General features: G+C 38.5%; 1 pseudogene; it reads left to right on the plus strand.

Annotated features, from left to right (window-relative positions):
• The first annotated feature begins 11,904 nt into the window (after positions 1–11,904).
• Positions 11,905–12,030, plus strand: LOC145286641 (U2 spliceosomal RNA; annotated as a pseudogene).
• Positions 12,031–23,759: the final 11,729 nt, after the last annotated feature.

A 23,759-nucleotide genomic window follows, 5' to 3' on the forward strand; every position in this document is an offset into this window, starting at 1 on the left:
AGTTGCAATACATGCGGTGGCATCCCTGGCAAATACAGCTGTTGGATAATTAACATTTAATAATAGCGTTACGTTCATGGGCGTTTTTGTATTGACCTGCAAGAATAGCTCATTCATTCAGTCAAGTGGAATTCTTATAATTTGAATATCTGCAAAAACCTTTTAAACTAACTATTCTTTTGATGAAATAAAATTACAGAAATTACAGAAATTAAAAGTCAAAGAATTTTGCCCTTAACTCTGATCAGCTGGCACCTTTTCGTACCCAATTTCCCACAAGTGATGCAAAAATTTTTGTGCGGATCGAACAGTCTTCAACTATACATACATATTTTGAGTTAAGTTTAATGTCTTCACATGGAACAAAAAGAGAGTATTTGAGGCAAGCATTTATTTCATCTGCTGGTGTTGATTGAAGAATAACAGGTAACATTTGTCTGAAATCTCCTGCAAGCAATATTACTGCATTCCCAAATGGTCTGACGTTGCCACGCAAATCTTGCAAGGATCGACCAAGAGCCTCAAGTGATTTTTTGCGTACCAGTGTGCATTCATCATAAACAATAAGTTTGCATTTCTGCAATATTTTTCCTCATATTGGATGTTTTGGAGATGTCGAACATGAGATTTTTGAAAAATTGAATGTTTTAAAGTAGAATAAATAATTCTTCTACCTGGCAGCAAGGTCGCAGGTATTACTCATGCAGCAAGGGCTAAGGCTATGTCATTTTGTTACCAAATGGCTGCCAAAATCAATTTAATTAGAAAGGTTTTATCAGTTAATTCTGGTGCTGTTCAAGGTAGCAGTAATTTCCAAATAACTTCTATTCTCACAGTCAGTAAATTAGGTGACTAAAATAGGATTTATCCATGTTTTGACAATGCCTTATTCACTGTAATTAATTAAGGAGACTAAAATAGGATGAGGGATTAGAGATGGACAGATATAGAGGAAGATATATAGATAGAAAAGAGAAAGTGAGAGGAAAATAGAGAAAGAGAAGGAGATAGAGAGATAAAGGAATTGATAAACAGAAAGAGGGGAAGAGTTAGAAACAGAGAGGGATGAGACAGGAAAGGAGAGAGATAGAGAGAGTTAGAGAGAGATGGATTGAGAGAGGGAAAGCGAGAGATGGATAGAGAGAGATATTAAGAGAGGAAGAGAGAGGGGGAGAGAAACAGGTTTTTTCCTCGTTTAGTAGAGAAGAAATCTTTTGAGACTGAGGCAATTTTAATTTTTTGTTACTATCCAGAGTACCCCCTTTGGGGGGGATAGATTTTCCACACATTAGAAACCGACTGGGTTATCTGTACTTTCACCCAACAAATTAATAAAAGAAAAAGATATTGTAAAATTTGAATTTAACATGAAAATACTATTTTAAAAAATAACACGATAACATAAGTGCATAAGTACCACTTTATGTACTCCTTGGGCGTTGAGTTCCATGGCGACCAGCATAATTATTTAATGGTCGCTCCTTAACCCCCCTAGTCAAGGCTAATGCATGCGCACGTAACATTTTTTTAATTTACTGACGTTGGCTTAGTAACTAAATGATTTATTGATAATTTCATAACCCTTAAACGCATGCCGGAAGATTTAAATTGGTTCATTATTGTTGTAATGAAAAAAAAAGTTTCATTCAACTCAAAACCAAAAACACATATTAATGATAAATGATTTATTATTCTATTCATTGAAATTTACTAATTTTTAAATAAAAAAGTTTTTAAAAAAGTTAATAAAAAATAGTTGCATATGTGCGCATGTAAAAATGTTTGTAAAAGTGAGAAATTATTTTAATCATTTAAAAAACTTGTTTTTTTTTTTGTTTTGTTTTGTTTTTAGATTAGGTTCACCTTGTATCACCCCTAACCTCCTCATCTTAAGAACAGCTTCCGGAATAAACACCACTTTTGGAGGGGGGGTGAACTATTTGCAAAATTTAACTGATATTTGTTGTCAGCATACCCACCCGAAAATACTATTAAAAGAAAAGGAGGGGTTCAGTGCCCGTTGCAGAGAAGTAGATTTATTTATCAATAAAAGTTGCGGAGAAGTAAATTTATTTATCAATAAAAGTCGTCATTTAAAAAAGAAAATTGTGGAGGTGATCTAAATGTAAATATTTACCCAAAAAGTTATCCCGAATTTATTACAAAAACGTTTTGTTTTTGCACTATTCAACAATTTGTTCATCCGCGCAAATATTTGTAAAAGTGAGAAGTTATCAGTAAATGATTTAGTTGTTTTTTATTTATTTATTTTTTTTTTTTTACATTAGGTCAACCTCCACAAATGGTAAGAACGGCTTTCAGAATAAACACCCTCAATCTCTCCATGTTAACAACGGATTTCGGAATAAACACCATTTGCGGGGGATATTTACAAAATTTAATTGATATTTGTTATCAACATACTTATCCGCAAATACTATTTAAAAAAAGTCGATAAAAGTCGTCATTTAAAAAGGAAATTTAAAATCAAATGTTTTTAAAAGTGAGAAATTATTAATAAATGTTTAGTAACATTTTTCGGTGCTAATGCAGAGAGTGATCCGCGCTATTTTTTAAATCGTATTTCCACGTTTAATTAAAGTTTTATGATATGTTTTTTTTTATTCAATTGCAAGGTTAAAGTACAGAATAGGTACAAAACACCCTCCCCTCCTATGTTAAGAATGGCTTTTTAAATAATAACGTAATTATTTCAGCACGGATCACTCTCTGCATGAGTACCCATTTTTCTTTTAATATTGATAAAAAGTAAAACTTTTTTTCAAAATAAATAAATAAATGTTTGTAAATGTGACAAATAATCGTTTAGTTACGGCAACGTCAGTAAATAAAAGATGTTACGTGGGGTGGGGTGGGGGACTAAGGGAGCGACTATTATTTTTTCTGCTGGTCGCTATGGAACTCAACGCCCAAGGAGTACCAAAATGTAATTTTTTTGTCAAATAAATAAATTTCAAGCAATTTTTGCAATAAATAATAGATAGCAACTTCGTTAATTTTACGACTCGCCCCAGCATATTATAAACACCCTAACTTCCCCATGTTAAAACGAAACGGCTTTCGGAACGAACACCCCCAACCTCCCCATATTAAGAACGGCTTTCGAGGTTTATGGAGGGGCGTATTTTTTTTTTAATATGGGGAGGTTAGGGTGTTTATAATACGTTGAGGCATGTCGTAAAAATGAAACAGTTTAAAAAAAGTTAAAACAAACTTTTTTATGTAAACAATGCCGTGAAAGAAACTAAACAATTAAAACGTAATATTTCATGAGTGAAAAGCCTTAACATAAATAAAGGAATTTAAAATTAAAAAATTGGTAAGTGCATAAATGAATTTAAATTTTTTAAATATGGGATTTTTTTTTTTTGTGTGTGCTAATGCAGAGAGTGATCCGCGCTATTTTTTTTAAATCGTATTTCCACGTTTAATTAAAGTTTTATCATATGTTTTTATTCAATTGTAAGGTTAAAGTACAGAATAGGTACAAGACACCCTCCTTTCCCCATGTTAAGAATGGCTTTTTAAATAATAACGTTATTATTTCAGCACGGATCACTCTCTGAATGAGTAAGTTTTTTTTTTTTTACTTATCTTGTAATTCGAGAGTAGTTGAAACGGAAGTTACCAGAAATAAAAGCGGGCAGTCTCGCAGAAACGACTTCGAAAAATATTTATATTTTAATTAATATTTTTATAATTCGCAATGTTAAATTATTTTAATAACATACAAACATTCATTGACTTTACAGATAGATTTTCTGAAAATTTCAATTAAATTGGTAATGTAGAAATATGGTTGTATAAACTTTGAACGAACCAAGAATTACATTTATATATATATGTGTGTGTGTGTGTGTGTGTGTGTGTGTGTGTGTGTGTGTGTGTGTGTGTGTGTGTGTGTGTATAGTAATTCATAAAATATATATGGCAGTATATACATATATACAGTGATGATCATATTTATTGGCACGGTAAAATAAAAGTTAAATTTTGTCTAATAAATTCTAAAAAAGGGATTAAATTAAAGAAAATAACAAAGTATATTATGTATTTTTAACTGGCCTTTCCGATGCAGCAATCGGATTTTAGAAAAAATAAATAACAAAGGAACAACAAACATAATTGCAAAAAACCCTTGTTCAAAATTATTGGCACGGCTTTGTTTTTCTTTTAGTATCAGTATAATATCAATCAATTTCCGGTTTACGTGCTTTCTGAACTTTTTTATAGCCATATTATGCTTGTTTAACGCTAATTCAGTGAATAATTTTTTTCAGATAATTTTTAGATAGCGATTTATTTAAACTATTATAAGTGACTAAATTATAATTTTCAATCGCCATGGTTAAAACTAAGGAACACAGCGAAGACGTCAGGAAGCTTTTTGTAGCATGCCATACCAATGGGGAGGGCTATGATAAGATTTCAAAGAAGCTAAACCTTCCCAAATCCACTGTTAGAGCCATAATAAACAAGTTCAAATCGCAAGGCCACGTTATGAGTTTAGAGGGTAGAGGGAGAAAAAGGATTCTTTCCCCAAGAGATGAACGGAAAATTGTTCGACAAGTAAAACAAAACCCAAGGATCTCTGTTGGGGAGATTGTTGATGAACAGAGCACCTCTGGAGTGAATGTATCTCGACATACAGTTGGTAGAGTTTTGAAGAGAGCTGGTTTAAAAGCATGTCGTCCGAGAAAGACTCCCTTATTGAAGCCTATGCACCTGAAAGCAAGGCTAGCCTTTGCAAAACGTCATATTGATAAAGATGTTGCATTCTGGAAACGTGTTCTATGGACTGACGAAACGAAAATAGAGTTATTTGGCCATAATAAAGTGTCTTATATTTACAGAAAATCTGGCGAAGCTTTCCTGCCTAAGAACACCATACCCACAGTGAAGCACGGTGGAGGCAGTTTGATGTTTTGGGGATCCTTTGCTGCCTCTGGACCAGGGCGACTTGTTAAGGTCACAGGTAGCATAAAAAAGGAAGATTATGTTAAAATATTGAATGAAAACCTGAAAGACTCTGCTAAAGAGCTCTCACTTGGTCGTCGTTGGTGGTTCATGCAAGATAATGACCCAAAGCATTCGGCTAAACTGACTAAGAAATGGCTTGAGGACAATCATATTAATGTTTTGGAGTGGCCATCACAAAGCCCAGACCTTAATCCAATTGAAAATTTATGGAGAACATTAAAATTGAGGGTAATGCAAAGGAAGCCTAAGAATCTTATTCAATTGGAGGATTATTGTCAGGAAGAGTGGGCTAAAATTACTACTGAAGGGTGCAACAACTTGGTTGTAAACTATGAAAAGCGACTGAGGAAGGTAATCAAGGCCAAAGGCTATACAATTGATTATTAAATAAATCGTGCCAATAATTTTGAACAAGGGTTTTTTGCAATTATGTTTGTTGTTCCTTTGTTATTTATTTTTTCTAAAATCCGATTGCTGCATAGGAAAGGCCAGTTAAAAATACATAATATACTTTGTTATTTTCTTTAATTTAATCCCTTTTTTAGAATTTATTAGACAAAATTTAACTTTTATTTTACCGTGCCAATAAATATGATCATCACTGTATATGTATTTGTATAAATTACTACATAGCTCTACCTATGTATTGAGTACTGTTGAAGTAAATACTTAAAGTTTAAGCATAAAATTATACTTTCGTATAACAATTTATGTGATTAAACGAAGTAGTCATTATATATATACGTGTGTGTGTGTGTGTGTGTGTGTGTGTGTGTGTGTGTGTGTGTGTGTGTGTGTGTGTGTGTGTTTAAGAAAATCAGTATAAACTCTGTCAATTAGAAATTATAACAATTTATTATTCGACAAGGAATACAAATATTTTTAACATTTTCCTCATTCCATGGATTTTCAAACAATGGTTTCTTATCCTCATAGGAAAGTTATATATAGGTAGTTAACAAAATGATATTAATAGGCAGACAACAAATTTTGCTGGTTAGCACATAAATTGAAAACTATAAATTATAAAAGAATTCATATTTGTATGAAAGTTAATGATAATGCAAAAATGTATGGGTTAAAAGGATATTCCAGGTAAAGTCCACGTTTAATCTTCACATTTTGTATTCTGCTGACTCTCAACATAAATATCCCCCTGACCCGACAAGCAGCAAAATTCAACACCTTCACTGTAGAAGATCTCGATATCGGAGAGCTTTCTACTCTGAATTTTTAGTCGCGTGCAAGCAATTCTATAAGTCACTCCATCGGTCCGTTGGTCGGTCGGTCCATCTGTCGGTCTGTCCGTAACACTTTTGTGCTTGGCCTTTTTGGTAAAGATCAAACGTCTGTTGTTATTAGATGCTGTTCTTAGCTTTTTAAATTTTTCTTGGCCTTTTGGCCAAGATCAAAATAGTATCTGTTCTGATACATACACCGCGGGAGGCAGTGCTGTTCTGGCGACACATTCTCGTGCCCGGAACACCTGAGGAGCTTGTTGGGTAGCGTTCTGTCCGCTCCCTCCTTTGTCTGTCTTCTCTCAGCTCCCCCCCTAACGGGGGATCCGAGCTGATAATTTACGACCTTCCCGCAAGGGAGGGTTGGAAACACTTTCTCTCTTCCCTCCACTAACTTCCCACTCCCTCACTCAGTTCTATCTCCCCTCTTGCCGCCTTTTAGCGCCACTTCGTTTTGGCGCCAAAGTCGGCTCCCCACTTTGAATGCCGTCTCCACGTCACTCTTTTCAATGATTTTTAAAAGAAGAGGGAACCAAAACGGACACCCCCAGCCCGGGGGGGACACCAGTATGGATACCCTCAGCCAGGGAGCCACCAATATGGATACCCCAGCCAGGAGACTACTGCTCCCCAAAAGGACGGCTCCCCAACAGTAGGAGCAAAAACAATCATTGACGGGGGGTACCGCCCGGATATGACAGCATTGGACGCTCCCCAGGAGGGTGAAAATTTACCAACAGCTCCCCCCGAGGGCGACTCCCCCCGAAGGGAGCAAAACAAAAATCGGTCGTAGCATCTCACTCCGACCACAAAAAGGAGGAGGTGCCAGGCCAAAAGGATAATAAAGGATACAGCGCTCCCCAGGAGGGCTGCTCCCCCAAAAGAGGGGCAGGTCAAGAAAATGAGGGGGGGTGGCATACCGCCTGAACCTCACAAACGAGGAAGGAGCAGATGGCCTCAAAGTAAACAAAAAAAATCATGCTCCCCAAGAGGCCGACTCCCCAAAATGGGAAGTTGCTCCTGAAAAAGACCAACCAAGGACAGTCAGGCCCAAAAGACACAGAAAAGGGAGCTGCCCCCCCCCAAAAAAAGCAACACTCCCACAAAAGTTCAGACTAAGAAATCTGGGGAGGCAAGAAGCGTCGCCAATAAACAGGCAGGGGCGACCTCCCTAAAAGACCAAAAACGGTCTAACCCCACCAAAGACCCGATACCAACACCAACACCACCAAGAGGGTCTGCATGGGGGAAGACCGTAGAAAAACAACTGTTCCCTCAAGAGTATAGAGACCTGTACCTGACAAAGTACAAGCAATACATAGAGGGGGGCAGTTATAAAACCCATACCGGGTTCCTGGGAGGCGATTGAGGGCAGAGTCCTGTCCTTCACCATTTTCGATATACCGGAAAACCGCCTCCTGAAGATGAAGAAGGAAGACATGGCAGGGCTCGTCCACAAATTTAACATCCTGGTACTATACCTGTACCAGAGGAGCTTTGCCGTGTGGGACATCCTCCTACCAACCAAGGACGATGCGGAGAGACTCTCCCTCCAAGAAATAAAGCATGGGAGAGTCAAACTAATACCGAATACCAGGGCAAGAGAAGGACTCGGGTGCAGGTATTTAATGTGCCAACCCAAATACCTGCAGAACTGTTAGGATGCCTTTTCAGCCAGTACGGTGAGGTGGAACAGGTGACCCCAATACGGTCAAAAACTGGGACTCACCTGGGCTGCTACACAATAGCAATGAGGCTAAAGAGGGAGGGTGTTCGGGTGATACCAGCGCTGCTGACATAGAAGGACGCCAGCATAACGGTAGTGGTGGAGGGCCGTCGTCTGCACTGCTGGTTCTGCCAAAAGCAGGGCCACATGGCTAGGAGCTGCCCCCAAAGGGTAACCCCTAATCAAACGACTCAAAAGGCAGTCACAGCCTCTGAGACAGCGCCCGCACCAAAACAGGCGGCAACAACCCCTGCAACTGCGGCACCAACCCCAGCTCCAAGGTAAAACCAAACCACCAGGAGGCCAAGGGGGAGGAATGGAGCACGGTAGTGAGACAAAAACGGAAGCCCATAATCCCTTCCGCCATCGTCCCACCACCAGCCCAAAAGTCGAGACAGCAGCCTCTGCAAATGCAACAACAACAACAGCCACTACAACCGATGCCGCGGAAACAGTGGCAGCAACAACTACTGCATCAGCAAAAGCAGCAAGAGCAACAAGTGCAGCAGAAGCAGCAGCAACAACACCAGCTGGAGCAGCAGCAACAAAAACAGCCATAGCAGCAACTAGAGCAGACACAACCAACGGTCCCCACACCAATCGAGACGGGGATTAAGCGGAGAAAAGACTGCTCCTCTGAGGATGAATCCGCAAGTGAGAGGGAGAAGAACTCAACCTCACCTCTCCCCAGTTCATTTGAAAGAATAAAAAAGAAAAACAAAAGAAGAAAAGGGGAAGAAAAGGTGGCCTTCACTCCCTGTGCTCCACAGCCGTCGTGCAAGTCAACAGAAAGTGCTCAAAACTCTTTGTTATCTCTCGGTCGGTTCATCAGGGTTGTCCACTGTCACCCCTGCTCTATGTCCTGGCTTTGGAGCCCCTGCTCCGCAAGCTAAGACGTGGGGAGGCAAATTCGGCCCTGCACGGAATTGCAATACCCGGTGGCTCAGCCACCAAGGTATCCGCATTCGCCGATGACGTCACGGTCTTTGTGTCGAGCTTCAGAGACATCGAGATCATGTCGGAGGTGATCGTACAGTACGAAAGAATTACAGGGACCAAGATAAACCGCAGCAAGTTGGTAGAACTGCGGTTGGGCGTCTGGATTGATAACGCCAACCTCCTGGCGCCCTTCAGCTGGCCGGATGGCCCGGTTCGGATCCTCGGCGTGTGGTTTGGACCGAGTCTCCAGCTTGACAAAAATTGGTTGGAGGTATGGTCAAAGGTGGAACCTGCAGTCAATTCGTGGCTTCCTATAAAACTTTCCTTAAAGGGTAGAGCTGAGGCGTGCGCCACTTACGTCTTTCCTCTCATCCTTTACCGATTGGCCGTACTTCCCCTGCCTACACAACACCTAACAGCTCTTGTTGAACTCTTGTCCTCGCTTCTTTGAGACAGAGGAAGACACTGGTTTAGCAGACAGGTCTGTATTCAACGTCAGTGTGGGGGAGGCTTGGGAATGCCGGACTTGACGTGTCATCGAGACACTGAGAGGCTGGCCTTCCTGAGCCACTATATGCAAGATGACCAACCGTGGCACCCCGTGGACACTGCCGCCTTCCCCGACCTTGTTCTCGACCCTTCTATTGAGAGCCGTCGCAGGCCGCGGGGAGAATCTGCCTACATGAAAAAGTGCCGAGCCGCCCTAAAACGACTACCAAGGTCCAGCGACCTTGTGACTGCTACCCGTAGGGAACTCCACAGGGATCTAGTGAAGGGGGCCACTGACGACCTGCTAAGCGTGCATTTGGGTTGGCAGCAGAGTGAGATCTACTCCGCGTGGAGCTGGGCGCCAGGTTCAAGTCATCTGAACAATTCGGAGTTCTCTCTGACCTGGCGATTGGCCTGAAATACACTTCCACTCAACAACATACAATGCAGTTCCGGCTTTTTTGAAGTCACCTGATTGTCCCCGTTGTGGGACAACGGGCGTAGAAACGACTGATTAAGCTTTCCTCGATTGCTGCAAACTCCGCCGGTACTGGTCGTATGTCAGCAAGGTGACGGCTTGCAGCGATCCTGAGGATCTTTGCTCAATTACCATATCCAATATCGTGGACAACATGAGACCGCCGTGGAACCGGGAAAGACAAATGGTCTACGTTACGATCCTGGCCGTGGTGAGAATGGTGCTTTGGACATCGTGTTAGCAAGGTTGCCGGGGGTGTTGTCTTTTTCTGATCAGGATCTGATCGCTTTCTTTAAACACCAACTACAGGTGAAAATCAGCTGTGATAGAAGAAGGCTGCATCGCGTGGCATTTGACAGAAGATGGATACATGTAGCAAGTTTGTGTGTACGAAGAGGAGCCAAATTTGAATACGTGTTTCCCGCCTAGATGTGGAACGCGCAGTTCCGTAAAGTAAAATTAAACAAGTAGCCTCTCAGCTAGCTGAGTGTGCGTTCCATCCCTCCCCGATTAGGAAGTCTCCAGGATCCCTACCCCCTCCTTCTTGCAATTTTTTTTTTCACCCCTTCCTCTAAATTTCACCCATCTTGGTGAGAAAAGAATACAAACTAACCCCCATTCCTTACCCACAAAATTTTCTTTTCTCCATTCATCCCCATCTAGAGGGAACTCCCACTTAGAGACTGACCAGCAGAAGCGAGGTTCCTTTTACAAACCTAGTGGAACAGGCAGTCTATCAACTAGACGGGGTTGGGAGTGTCCTACTAATCACTTTTTTTTTTTTTATCCCCGCCCTCGACACAAATGAATTATTGTATCATTTTTATTGTTATCTTTTTTTGTTTTTACACGTCAATAAAAGATGTTTTAAAATTGGGAGTTAAGTAGGACGTTCCCTAGTATGAAAGGGTGAATGCAGTAATGGTGAAAGAAGATACTAGCTGGGAGAAACTTGATTTTGTTTAGTTCTGGAGTGACAAGGATGACCAACGGCCCCCACAATCCCCCCTTTTGAGTTGGCCATGTGCCTAAGTTTTTTGTTCATTGTTGATTTTCAATGTATTTTTAACATGAATAAAGGATTTAGTGTAGTATCTGTCCCGGCAGATACTGCAAGCAAAGACCATATGTAGGGGCAACTCCACATATGACCTTGGTCAATGTAGGGGAAACCCTTCATACCAATGGTCAATATCCAGCTCCCCTACTCCCCGGGGAACTGGTCCCCATTTCCCCTTCACTCCTCACATTAAAAATCGGCCTTGTGCCTAATATGCTCTGTGGGGGAGTAAATAAATACCAACCCCACATATAAGACCTTGATCAATGTAGGGGAAACCCTTCATACCAATTGTCACTATCCAGCTCCCCTACTCTCCGGGGAGCTGGTCCCCATTTCCCCTTCACTCCTCACATTAAAAATCGGCCTTGTGCCTAATTTAATCGGTTGGGGAGCAAATAAATACAAACCCCACATATAAGACCTTGGTCAATGTATGGACAGCCTTTCATACCAATTGTCACTATCCAGCTCCCCTAGTCCCCGGGAAGTTGGTCCCCATTTCCCCTTCACTCCTCACATTAAAAACCGGCCTTGTGCCTAATTTGCTCAGTGGGGGAGCAAATAAATACCATCTGTTCCGGCAGATACTGCAAGCTATGACTAGCTATGACTAGCAAAGACCAGATGTGGGGGCAACCCCACATGCCTGACCTTTAACCAGCTCCCATTTCCCACCTCTCAGGAGCTGGTCCCCTATTTCCCTTCCCCCTCCCTTCACTCCTCACATTAAAAATCGGCCTTGTGCCTAATTTGCTCGGTGGGGGAGCAAATAAATACCACCTGTTCCGGCAGATACTACAAGCAAAGACCATATGTGGGGCAATCCCACATATAAGACCTTAGTCAATGTAGGAGCAACCCTTCATACCAATTGTCACTATCCCCGGGGAGTTGGTCCCCATTTCCCCTTCACTCCTCACATTAAAAATCGGCCTTGTGCCTAATGTGTTCGGTGGGGGAGTAAATAAATACCCTTTTCTTGGCCTTTTGGCCAAGATCAAAGTGTAGTATCTGTTCTTACTATATGCTGTACTTATTGTGATATAAAGTAGGGATCACTTTTCTGTATTAATTTAATGTAAAATGATCACCCACTTTACAACCAGTCAGTCTCAAAGCCATTCAAGTCATTCTCCAGATCCTTCAAGTTGTTTTTGAAGGATTCCAGTTATTTTTTAAGCATTCAAGTCATTCTTAATGTCATTCAATTCATCCTTAAGTTAATTAAAGTCATTCTAAGTCATTTACTTTTTATTTATTTAAGTCATTTCAGCCTATTTTTCGGTCCTTTTACTTTATCTTTAATTTCATGTCAATCCTACATTCACGCATTCATTCATTACATGAGAGCATGCGACTAATGGCTATCAGCTTTGTTCTTCCCTTGAACGGCTAAACTTTAGAATTCTCTCTCTGTATTTTGCTTCTCCAAAGTGTAATGTGAGCTCCATACTTAGTGGCCTTATAGGCATTGTCCTTTATTCACAGTAGCGCTATACGTTTTCAGTGGCAGTTTGCCTTGTTTGGAGTGAATATAATTAAAAACAAATATAATAATTACATTATTATCACACACATATATATTTATATATGAACAAATGATTAATAAAACATGTTACAAGACATCTTGAAAAAGAGTTAAAAACATATTTAATTTTAAAAAAGGAAACACAAGATAAGTGGATAGTCCTTAATCCGCAGAGTTTCGAAGAAATACTCTCCTTCTCATCAGAGGGCATATATATACATAGTCATTCGCATACAGTACTGTTTCGCTCTATCACTAGACTAGCAACTACCTCAAGCCAGGATTGAAACTCGACCGTCTATGCAATGGGCAGAATTTCTCACCGTTACGCTATTTAACTGCTGCTAAGACGGGTATGCGAAATTACAATGTTTAAACATGAATAAATCAAGTTCAAATATTTTGGTGAAATCAACTTAAAACCGATATTTGTTTTCGAAAGTGCTCAATACTAGTTAGAGTTTTATAAATATTTATTATTTGCATATTATAATGGCCTACGCAAATTCAGTTATGAAATTATGTCTACCAACATAGAAAACCTTCTTTGCGTTGTTAAATTCGGATAGAAAAATAAAGAACCAAATAAAATGCTGATGAGGCAGGTTAATAAGGCCCTCCTAATCCTTTGCTAAGTGTTAGATCGCTCACTGTTTTCAGGATCAAAGAAGGTCAGTCCCTAAATTTAAGTAGGAATTACAAAGGACATCTAAATTGACAAGATCGAGATAGGAATATGGAGAGGGATGGTGCCCTGCACGATGGAAACAACATTTAGGTATATAGCAAAGTGCAAAATATATATGGGGATTGGGCATCTTTAAAAACTCTCTGATACCCAAAAATATAAGCGGACGAAGACTTATTCATCCCACTAGCTTAGAAGTATTTTTTAAATAAATTCTAAGGGACGTGTTCTGTAGAACCCAGAACAGCATGTGTCATGCTTAGATAGGGAATACGTGCTCGTATCCGGTATCTAGACGGATGCATAAACTAGTCTATTATATATAGGACAGTTACCTGTTTGTGCATGTCTCCAGCTAAAATATTTGTAGGATAAATAGTAGTAGTAGTGGTAGTAGTAGTAGTGGTAGTAGTAGTAGTAGTAGTAGTAGTAGTAGTAGTAGTAGTAGTAGTAGTAGTAGTAGTAGTCAGCTCTTGGGATGTTTGGTTGATAATTCAACAGTTAAATGTATTAAACTATACTTCCCCAGGGACCAATAAGACTGGCCACATCATCAAACTTAAAAGAGTAAATTTAGTTGGGATTGTATTCTACGAATTATTCGGACTACTATCCACATCTTGAGTGTTATTCTTGCCACGTTTTCGCAACCTCTGACCTTCCTCATGAGCGCCTTGTCGAACTAGAGTCTGTAGGTAATTGCGAACGAAACCTTTTATTTAATCCACGATTGTTGGATTGTTCTTGTTCCGTCAGCCATATCTGGCTAGAAAGAATCTTCAAGCAATTTTTAATTGTTTAGTTTCGCTCATACATAGGATTAGAACCTTCAACATCTGGAAGACTGTCATTTGAAACATTGTTATTCATTAAGCTACAGACTCATGTGAATTTCTGAATTCGACAATATGCACCTGGAGTTGGTCGTGGTTTACAAGGTGCCTTCAATAAGTTTCCAGACTTTTTTCGTATTTGAACTTTTATTGATAGTATACACCCTAGTTCCCTCCAAAGTAATATCGTCCAACCGTAACGCACTTGTTGTACCTTTTCAACAACTTCTGGAATGCCTCATGGAAGTCCTCTTGTGTGAGCGTGTTAATGACCCTCGTCACAGCATCTTTCATCTCCTCAGTTGTCTCCTGACCGCTTCTAAGGTTTTCCTTGAGCTTAGAGATTAACCAAAAGTCACAGGTAGCAAGTTCTGGCCTTTAGGGAGGATGAGGAACTGTTTTAATACCTATATTGGTCAAATAGTCTGCGACAAGAATGGAGTTGTGGACTGCACTCTTGGCATAAACTTCGTGCAAATCTTCCACATCTTCAGTTCCTCACGAATAATTGTGTGTACAGTTCACATACTGACATCAAACTGTGCACTTATTGCCTCTATAGACGCACGACAGTCCTTATCTATGAAATTCTTTATTTGGCCAATCAAACCTGGTGTTCTGACTTCCTTACTCCTTCCACACCTCTCATCATCTCTCACAGAGATGCTTCAAGCTTTCCTTGAATCTCTTATGCCACTCAAAAACTGATGCTCGATTCATTCAAAGCGGTCCAAAAGCAATCAAGCATTCTATACATTTCTGTCAAATTTTTTCCAAGTTTAAAACAGAATGTTATTGCATATCGTTCTTCTAAAGTGTCTTCACGTCCAGATTGCATTTTTTGAAATTCATCAGCTGTGATAATCAGGCTTTAGTAGGGCGTATTCCAATTCCTGATGTACCTGTTCATTTGAAACTGAAATCATAAAGATTGGTCAGTTTTGAATGCCTGTACAAAAATGTCTGGAAGCTTATTGAAGACACCTCGTACCTTGACCGAAGCGTTGTGAGATCAGTAGTGTTTCATATTAGGGACCCAACGTCATTGGCGATTAAGTTAGCTGGTATGAATTTTGACGAGGGTCATAGTTAGTGCAGGTCTGCAAACAGAATCGTTACCAGAGAGAAGTGATGTAAAGTTGGGGCAATGAGCAGAGGTCAGATGGTAAATAAAACAGTCATGCAATGACGAATGACGTCATCTTCCGAGTAGAGAGAAAAGTAAGGTTTTCAAATAAGTCTCTCGATGGAAGCTATACGAACGGGACACTCCTTATAATGTAGAGTAATCTACATGAAATGTTACCTCACGTCTCTGTTTGCTTGCGTCATTTTAGTTAATTAGAAAGTAAAGTTGAGAAGTAAACAAGTACCTAAGATAACATTAATCTCGTCTTGATTCCATTCACTCGGAATAAAACCTTAATGAAAACTCAGCAAACGTCTCTCTTGTGTCTTTCCCGCATGAGAAGAATTTTATTCATCTGAGTCAAACAGGCGAGAGGGATCGATAACCACTCATGAAACGCTGCAAAGAGAAATAGCGGTGTCAGACAAGTCGGTAAACGATCCACGTATAAACACCCCCGCACGTATGGAAAAAAAGTTTTATTTTGCTATTGAAAATGTTTCGGTAGTTCGAATAAATAAATAGTGTAAATTATCAATCGTTATCGCAAAAATTCCCCAACACTTTTTTTGAAGTTTGTTTCTAATTTAGTGTAATGCTTCGTCAAATCGTCTGTGGTGTTACTACACCTATTATTTACTGCTTTTGTTGATAATCCAAAACGAGACGAAACTCATCACATCAATTATAATAATCCTCATCATGTATAATTATATATTGTTTGACACCTCATTAATTAAAATATATTTAAAAATCGAATTTATAATCTATGAAACTCGTTAAATCCAGTCCTTCCCAACGTAAAACAGGAATACTAATTGTTCTGGGGTAATCATGACTAAGAATAGTGTACATGAAATCCCATGTAAATGTGGAAAACTATACAAAAATGAAACGTGTGGCCGGCTAAAATTATGGCTAGAAGAACATCGAAAAGCCGTAGTACGTGGAGTGATTAAAAGCTCAGGTATAGCTGACCATATCTAGAAGGAAAAGGGAAACCATCTACCATTATGGAAACAAGTTAAAATTATAGATAGAGAAGAATGGTAGAGAGTAAGACAACTCAAAGAAGTAGCACATACCCTGGGAGTAACCAATTTTAAGTAGACCTAGTATAGAATTTAATACGACATGGGAACCATTAATTATAAACAATAGATAATATATACAAGTAATAAGTAAAAACATTAATATATATATATATATATATATATATATATATATATATATATATATATATATAGAGAGAGAGAGAGAGAGAGAGAGAGAGAGAGATACGTTAATATGTACTAATAATTAGTAATAAATAGTGATATTTACAACTAGAAATAAAATAGGTTTAAGGCTCCTATAATTAGCACCAGAATTGTCAGCGTAGCGCAGTGGTCAGAGTACTTGGAAAAATTAATTGTTAAATGTGATACTCTCCTGAAGGTTCAATCCTTAGTGTGGGTAACTGAAAAATACAACAGCGAATTACTTAGGACCTTTATCCAGTCATGACTGACGGAATAAGAGCATGCGACCCCCGTGAAATAAATAAAGGGTGCCGCTCGAAATTCCGTCCAAATTCCCGAGTTCGATAGAAACATTTCCGAGTTCGACAAGATACACCTGAATAAGGTCGGAGGTTACATCGACCGAAACGTTGTGAAAATCACACTTAAGATGAGAATAGTAATCCGATGAATCCAAATAATACAAATAACCAATCCTCATCTAAAAAATTCTGAAACGCACACACACACACACACACCCACATATATATATATATATATATATATATATATATATATATATATATATAAACGATGTATATATAAACGCTATCTATATTAGCGTTTATAAATATAATTGCGAGCTAAATTGACTGACTTCATTTCAACTGAAAGTGCTCAACGATAAGAAACGAGTTTCTTAAAGGGGCTGACATAATTATTTACTGTAATAATTAAATACCTATATTTATATATAGTTATCTATATATAGTACTGTATCACAACTCATCAGTGTGGCTAGACTAGCATCTTTTCCTATGCGTAGATTGAACCTACAACCATCGTGTTGATACTCGTAAATTACCTCATCAAATGTCAATTAAATAAACATTTGCCCACCGTTTCTACAGTGCCTTAGCTGCTTGTTTATTTTCAAACAAACAGCGAGTATCGCTTATATGTGAAATATATTTACGGTGAGGTTATATTTACGACAGTGCTCTATCTAAATATCTATATATGCTCTATCTATATAGTCATCCACATAGATTACTGTTTGTGTTTATCCGTTACACCTCTACTGTGTATTGCGTTCTATAACTTGTCTTTGTGTTTTTGTAATGTTTTTAATCATAGTGCATCCCTCGACAAATATACAGTAGAGGAAATGGTAGCTTTGGTAGACCTGAAAATAGCAAATGAGTTATAAAGAAACGTTCCTGACAACCTCCACCAATTGTTGTTGTTTTTGCTTGTTTGTTTGGTTGTTTGGTTGTTTGTTTGTTTTTTTTACTGTTCGTCAATTTTCGCAACAATTTCTACTCCCGGGCAACGTTAGATGAGAACATCTAGCACATGATAAAAGAAAATTGTTGGTTGTCTAATATCCTCCTCCAATTAATAAAACAAAATTAAGAAAAATATGTATGATGTACGTACCAGTGATGGGAAGAAAGTTTGTTTACCAAAAATCACGTAAATTGATTAAGTAGTTTTATTTTTAAATAAAAAGTCAACATTTACTGCTAAACTACGAGAGACGATCTCTCGACACTATCTTGAAAGCAATCGGGAGGAGCACGGGAAATAACTACAAACAATTCAAACCTAAGAGGATTTGTTCAGCCCTAACAAGGCCACTTCGACGCAAGGGGCTACTATTTGGTACCATGCATAGGAAAGTAGGTAGCAGGAAGAGAATTCCAAATGTTAGCTATTCGAGAGAAGCAGTTATCAGAGTAGAAAATATTTTGGTATTTAGGTAGTTGAACAGTGAAGGGATGTGATTTTGTTGCTAAGCGAGTTTGTCGGGGATATGTACGGGGATACGTCGGAGGGCATAAGTGCAACAAGTTCATCAGAGTACATTCCACTAAAATATTTGTAAAACAGGCACAGAGATGCAACATTGCGGCGATGGAACAGGGGTTAGAGCTTAGTTGACAAAGTGGAACCTATTAGACTGAAGACTCTTTTTTGTGGCCCTATCGAAGAGGGGAAGGCTAATGGTAGATACACCAGCCCATGTGTGGCAACAACACTCTATGCATGGGCGAATAGTGGCCTTGTAGATGTGCAGGATACTCTCAGGTTCGAGTAGTCTTCTAGCTCGATAGGGGGAACCCACCTTCTTTGCAGCAGCTTTTGCAGTGTCCTTAATATATTTGTTTAAGTTCATATTGCCCGTGAATGTTAGGCCGAGGAGTTTAAAGGAGGAATTCCTAGGTAGGGTGTTATTTGTCATGGATATCACTGGTTGGAGAAGCGTCTTGTAATTGTTAAACGAGAGCAGCTTTGTCGTACTAGCATTAAATGTTACTATGCATTTACGGCCCCATTCCATTACGGGTCATTTTATCACGATTCTGCCATTGTCTTGGATTTGTGTACATCCGTTCTGCCCTCGTGCATGTTATAGAGCGTTTTATCATGAGCAAATATACCTATCTCGGACACATTATTATCAAGATCGTTAATGAATATCAGGAATAATAGTGGTCCAAGGATCGACCCCTGAGACACTCCTACATTAATGTTATGCTGTTTTGATATACGTTCATCAATGACAACCTGGATGGTCTTATTGTCTAAGAAGGATCTAATTATATTTAGTATACCTATAGTTATACTGTACAACCTATTTTCATTAGCAGCCCTTCGTACTAGACTTTGTCAAAGGCCTTGGATATATCAAGGGCTACAGTACAGGCTTCGCCCGCCTTATCCAGCGCATGGTATATGCGTTCAGAGATGACTGTTAAAATATCCGCAGTAGAACAACATTGCCTAAATCCATAATGTTTGTCAGAGAGAAGATTAGCTTTTGCGAGGTGGTGGGCTAGTGCTTGATTAATTAAGGTCTCAAATATTTTAACGAAGAATGGGAGGAGACTGATGAGGCGATAATTGAGAGGGCCAGTCCTTTCACCAGAATTCTTGTCACTGACACCACAGTCGCCATCTCTCAGCTATTAGAGAAGCAAGATTGTTTTTGAAATTTTTAGATGAAAATTGGTAATTCGTATTATTTGGCTTATTCGGACTATTGTTCTCATCTTGAGTGTTATTTTCACGTTTCAATCGATGTAAACTCCAACCTTCTTTAGGTGTATTTTTGTCAAACTTTGGATTTTGCACGCACTGGGGACTGAATCTTCAACCTCCAGAAGAGTGTAACTTTTACAACTGAATTTTACCAAGTACTTTATCCACTACTTCCGCAAGAATCCGTGGCGTAGTAGATAAAGTAGTCCGAATAATTCAAATAATACGAAGATGAAACTATTTGACCAATTTACGTGATTTTTGGTGTACGATATTTTCTTTTCGTCACGAGTATGTACATTATACAGATTTTTCTCTAATTTCTTTTTGTTTTCTTTTTATAGTGTATGGGTGTATATTTTTAGCCCATTATGTGATACTATCGACGTTATCGAAGGAAGTTATTCACCAAGGTACACACTAGGCAGCTAACGTAGGATTGTTAATCAATGTGTGGCAATAGCTAGGACAAAAGATTGGGCATAGTAGTCGATATATTTAGAGTTTGTTTACGGTATATTTAGAGTTTGTTTGCGGACAGTTTTAAGGACGGCAGTGAGTTTTACGACAGTTTACGACAGTTTATGTAGTTTACGGTCAGTCTTGGATTTGCGACAATTAAGGATAGGTTCCAGTTTAGGATAATAGAACGAAGGTTTTCGTTTGAAGCAGATTGAAGCAGATCGAAATGAGCTGACGTCCACTGACGAACTTGATCAAAAGATTAAAATGCTGACGTTAGTGTTTAGAAGGTCGATAGTGTCTCACACACACACACGCACGCATGCACGCACACACACACACACACTCACACACACACACACACACACTGACAACTGATATATACAGAATGAGCTATGGTAGCACATCTAAGACAGTAAACGACCAAGTTCTCTCCGATTCTCTCTCCTCTGATCTTGATCACGTTGTACAATGGGGAAAGGAGTGGCTGGTTACTTTTAATGCATCTAAAACCAAGCTTCTATCTTTACATCATCAACGTTCTAATCCCCATCTGGCATCAATTAAAATGAATGGCTCTCGTCTTAGGGAGGACTCAAGTTTTGACAGGCTTCTGGGCTTGACCTTTACTCCTGATCTTAAGTGGAATACGTACATCAAATCTGTTGCCAAGGCCGCTGGAAAAATGGTTGGATCCTTCTATCGATCCAGTAGATATCTCACTGCTGATGCAATTCTCTATCTATATAAGAGCCAGATACGTCCAGGGATGGAATACTGTTGCCACATCTGGGCAGGAGCTGCTAGAAAAGACTTGTCCTGCCTTGATAGGGTTCAAAATAGACTTCGTGGCCTGGTGGGAGATGTCCTTTTCTCTTCGCTGCAACCTCTATCTCACAGAAGAGATGTTGCGAGTTTGTCTCTGCTTTATCGTTATTTTCATGGAAAGTGTTCGACTGAGCTTCAATCTATGGTCCCCTCTCGCCAAACTTTCACAAGCGACACTAGACTAGCTGAAAACATTATGAATAATTTTTCCCACTCTTTATCTGTGCCTAAACCTAAACATAGATTCCACGATCAAAGCTTCTTTCTTAGAACTGCACGCCTGTGGAATTGTCTTCCGTTTTCCTGCTTTCCAGCTGTCTATAATATGGTTGTCTTCAAGTCCAACGTGAACAAGTTTCTGATGAGCCGTTCCACTTAAATTAACAAATTTACCGAACTTCCATTACTATCGATTACTATATTGTCCTTTTGACTACTCTACACTCTTTAACCCTTATTCTTGAGTGGCCTATCAGCCTTGATAAGTGGTGACACCTATGTAAAAAAAAAAGTTTATGTTTTCTGTATTTACTTTTGCGTTGTTTTATATATACTTGAGAGCGACTGCGCGCCTCCTATTAGAGACTACAAGAGAAACTGAAAGAGAAGAACATGGCACATAGCGTTGGGAGTAGGCGATTATTGTTGAGCGCAGAAGCAACTGGTTGCATACTTACATCAAGTGGCTTTATGCTTTGTCTGTGTCGATTTCTATCAAAATATGAAATTACGAGAGTTGACAATAAAATGATACGTAATGTGTATTTTATTACATATTCAAAATTCAGTTAGTGCTTCCAAAATTTGGTATTTTATAGTATTTTCAATTGGTGTATTTTTATTTTTATTTTACTACCGATTTCTACCGAGCACTACCTTTAATTTCTGTTCTGTCACTCAGAGAAAGAAAAAGGGTGTCTTAGTGGATTTCTATCATAGTAAAATAAATTATTTAGTTTGGTTTCGCAATTCTCGTGTTTGTGAGTATTTTCGCCATAGGTAGACCTGATAAATGTACATTGAATTAATACTTATCGTTTTTTACCTATGAATTCACTAGCCGGGGCCGTTTTCCGGCGTTGCCCGGGATGTAAAAGAATGTTAAGTAAAATATTAAATAAAGCATAAAATTAAAAGACAAAAATGGGGAAGGACAATGAGTAAACAAGTAAACATACTCCTGACCAACGTCGGGTAGAAAAGGCTAGTATTTTCATAAATTTATGACGTGTTTGTTTTGTTCCTGGCCAACTGATATATAACAATAATCCAAAAAGTTTGACATGACTTAAACACACAGACACACATACATATACACACGCATACACACACACATACACACACAAATCTTTGTCAGCACAAGTTTGCCTTTTAAAAGATAATATAACAAAGGGAAATGTTTTACATTTTAATGTTAATAACATGTGACGTTTCATAGTTTTGTCTTACGTTGATGGTTGCATAAGTTATTGTGATTATTATCGCTGGCCAGACAAAGACATTTATGTGGCCGTATTGAGAGTCTTTTATGAGAAGCTTGAAAAACGGAAATTAAAACGACTATAATTCGCTTTCACAGCTTTAATTCTGAATGCACCAAAATAACCAGCAATCACTCCAAACGAATTTTAAGATTGTTAAATACCAGCGCTGTCCGTGTAGAAATTTATTGCACGTCGCATATAATTTAAATTTTAGTTATATTTACCATTTTTTCTTGGAAAGAAAGATTAAAATACCATTTGTATCATGAGGTTAAGTAGTAAAATAATCTATACCTTAATACAACATCCATTTCACTCCAGGAAAAAATCGGCCATCACTCGTATTGGTTGCTAGAGATAGAAAAATAAAAAAATAAAAAATAACAATATCTATAACTCACTGAAGAATGCCGATAGCGGCCGAAATAATTGAATTATATTGTTTTCATTAAATGAAAACAATCTTTTTGCAAATGTTGAATATACGTTTCTCCTAATCAGGTATAAAACAGCAAACGACTTTAACGAATACAAACGAGGTCTTGAAGTGTTCCTTTCTTATTGCCTTCACTAACCAAAGGAAACAAGAAAGGAAAACGTGCTTGTGTCCTTCGGGGTGCGCTGAGTTAACTCTTTGCAGAAATGTGGTTATTTCCTTATTTTCTACAGATAATAAGTTCGAATCGGCTTGTTAAATATTAGGATTTAAAATGATTTTCATTATGTGAAAAATAGTAAACACCTTGGAAAAATTCTAACTTGAAAGTGAAAAGGGGAGGGCGGATCCCAACAAAATAAAAATAAAAAAATGGGTGGCTATTTAGGCTGGTCGTTTTTTTTTGTTGTTTTTTTTTTTTTTTTTTTTTTTTGGTGGGTGCGTTCGTTCGAATTACATTTCTGTTTAAGTTACTACAAGTTCTTGCGACACGAAAGAAAATACGGGAACTATATATTCACTATAGTCAAAAAAAACAGGGTGTCAATGTGATTATGTCGTAGACAATGTAAAACATATTAGTTTAGAGACTAGTGTTTGCTTCACCTGCAATATATATATATATATATATATATATATATATATATAATATATCTCTTCTTCTTCTATAATATAAAGCTGAATGTGTGTGTGTGTGTGTGTGTGTGTGTGTGTGTGTGTGTGTGTGTGTGTGTGTGTGTGTGTGTGTGTGTGTGTGTGGTCACGAATAGGCTCCTAAATAGTTGACTATTATAGAAAACTGATCACATATAATGATAGAAGATTATCGAGACACAGGAATGGGTATGTTTGATCTGGAAGAACAGTGGTTCATTAAAATTGTGGGGTCTGCCTTCGCGCCTGCTCCACAAAGTGTGAAAATAAAAAATTTTAAATTTAAAAAAAAACGTTTACAAGCGTTTTTGATATAGATGTACATAAGAATACTTTTATAAGTATGTTTCAACTTAAATAGGGATGGTATGATAAAATTGTGGGGTCTGCGTTCGCGCCTGGCCTCCGTAGAATGGAAATAGGCACAAACTTTAATAAAGACTTTTCATATCTATCTGCGTAAGTATACTTTGATAATTATGTTTCAGTTTGAAGAAATATGGTATAATAAAATTATG

This window comes from Euprymna scolopes, chromosome 10 (genome assembly GCF_053919585.1).
Source record: "Euprymna scolopes isolate OS-2025 chromosome 10, ASM5391958v1, whole genome shotgun sequence".
Lineage (NCBI taxonomy): Eukaryota > Metazoa > Mollusca > Cephalopoda > Sepiida > Sepiolidae > Euprymna > Euprymna scolopes.